The 2,181-nt window shown below is 53.0% G+C and overlaps 1 long non-coding RNA gene across 1 annotated transcript; it reads left to right on the top strand.

The window, feature by feature from the left end:
• The first annotated feature begins 284 nt into the window (after positions 1-284).
• Positions 285-1,661, top strand: LOC125283046 (uncharacterized). The gene is made up of 3 exons (XR_007190585.2): positions 285-382; positions 1,141-1,204; positions 1,459-1,661. It is a non-coding gene; the product is annotated as an uncharacterized LOC125283046 (long non-coding RNA).
• The last annotated feature ends 520 nt before the right edge of the window (positions 1,662-2,181 follow it).

Genomic DNA, 2,181 nt, shown 5'->3' on the forward strand with positions numbered 1-2,181 from the left:
AGCCCTAATCCCCAATGTGACTGTATTTGGAGATAGCAGGTAATTGATGTCAAATGAGATCGTAAGAGTGGGGTCCTCATCTGATAGGATTAGTGTCCTCATAAGAAGAGACACCAGAGAACTTGCTCTGTCCTCCCACCCATGTAGGCTTGAACTTACATGTTCCAGAACTTGACCTTGCACTTCTAGCCTTCAGAACTGTGAAAAAATAAACTTCTGTGCTTAAGCTACCCAGTCTGTGGTGTTTTGTTATGGCAGGTGAACTAAGATAGAAGGAATCACTCTCCTGGGGAGAAGAAGCAGGGAAGGTTTCTCCGGGTTTCCCTGGCTCTCCCCTGACCTCCTTCCATCTCCCTCCTCCCCGCTGCCAAAGCTGCCTAAGGTAAGACCTAATCATACTATTCCTATGTTCCCAAGGCCTACAGAAAAATTCCAGCCCCTCTATCTTGTGTGCCCCATTGCAGGGGTTGAGTTCTCCATTCTTCTCTAAGGACTAAGTAAGAGTCCGTTCTAACACACTCTAGGGAATCGCCAGAAAGGGTGTTGCATTCGGGTGATAAACCGGGAATAAGCCAGAATTCCTCTTACCCTGCTTTTCTCAGAAATAAATACACATGGGATCCTAAAGAAAGTTGAGTCAGTCTTTACAGAATGGAAGAATCAGGCAATTGTTCCATAGTCCCCCAAAAGGGACACTGAGCTCCAACCCAGCTCTTGGGGGTCGTGGGGGAGCCTGGGGTATACCCTTCCAGTCCCGTGTCCCTAGAAACCCAGTTCACATTAAAGAAGTAATCAAATCCTGCCTGGTTCCCAGGTGCTGGATGGCAAAGGCCTTTGTGCACCAGAAAAGGGGTGGACAAGAAAGGGTGTGCAGACTTTGGGTATAAAGCTGACATCCATCTTATTAGTTTAGATGAAAGAACCATCACCAGAGGTCATATCCTTCACAAGCACAGCTCGGCGGGCTAGGGAATGGAGTAGGCCTATCTCTTGATAGGAATGCTTACTTATTCAAAGGACCATGACCCCACCAGTCTACTCACGGAACAGTCACTTAAAAGCAGCTGATCACACTACCCCAAACACACAATCACCACATGTACCTAATGCAATTTCTAACCTAACAAATATGTTTTTCAGATTCCAAGTCTCCTGAGATAGGGCACACTTCCGCGGACCAGAGAAAGCCACCTCAAGTAACAAGGTAACATCTGTGAACGTGATTTCATGGGCCTCCGATCAACAGCGTCCGCCTTTTCGGGAGACCCCTGACCCAAAGCTTGCCCTCAAAAATCCTCACTTAGAAACCATCAGAAGTTCAGGACTTTGAGCATTGGTTTCCCGTTCCCCTGTGCAGCACCACACCAATAGTCTACCTTCACGGCAAAAGTGCGGCTCCAGTCTTTTACGGGCTTGCTGGGCATGGGGTGCAGCAACTCTCCTTTGGATTGGTTACAGGTAGATGACGGACAGACCTCCGCGAGGTGGTCATGTTTGCAAAGACCTGAATCAGGACCAGGCAGATGAGTGGGCCTGAGGCTCCAAGCGAGAAGGCGACACAATCTTGACTTGAAGCCATTTGCACGCTGGCGACTTACATGCATGAAAATGTCCTGGGCCCCACGCAGGGAAAACCGCGGCCACTCCAACCTCAAGGCTAAAAATGCACCAGAATGCTCCGCCTTTGTCGAGGCGGTAGCCTTCCCGCCAAAGACGCATCCAATCAGAAGGGGCCATACTCCGTGAGTCAAGCAATAGCCAATCGGAAGCGGGATTCCAGGCCTCGGTCCGCCCCGAGGCGCTGAAGACCAATAGGAGCCTGGGCAGCGGCGGGCCAATCCCCCTCAGTGTGCGCAGTGCAGCGGGCGGCAGTTGGGCGCGTGGCGTCTCTGGCGGCAGTTGAGGTCGAGTAGCGGCGTTGGGCAGCAGCTGAGTTCACCATGGTAAGGCCCCGGGGCCTGGCCAGCATTGGCAGGACCCCGAGCACTCTTGGTCTGTGGACGCCCAGGCGGGAGAGTGGGCGAAGTCCCCCACGCGAGGCGACAGGATGGGGCAAGACTGGGACAGACGCCGGAACCGGGGTTCCGTGGGGGGGGCAGGCGTTGGCTAGAAGAGAGGGCTGGGGTGGGCACGGAAGGCCCGGGGCCATGGGGACGAGCAGATGGTCGTCCTCTGGCTTGT

Source organism: Ursus arctos, unplaced genomic scaffold (assembly GCF_023065955.2).
Source record: "Ursus arctos isolate Adak ecotype North America unplaced genomic scaffold, UrsArc2.0 scaffold_34, whole genome shotgun sequence".
NCBI classification, from domain to species: Eukaryota; Metazoa; Chordata; class Mammalia; order Carnivora; family Ursidae; genus Ursus; species Ursus arctos.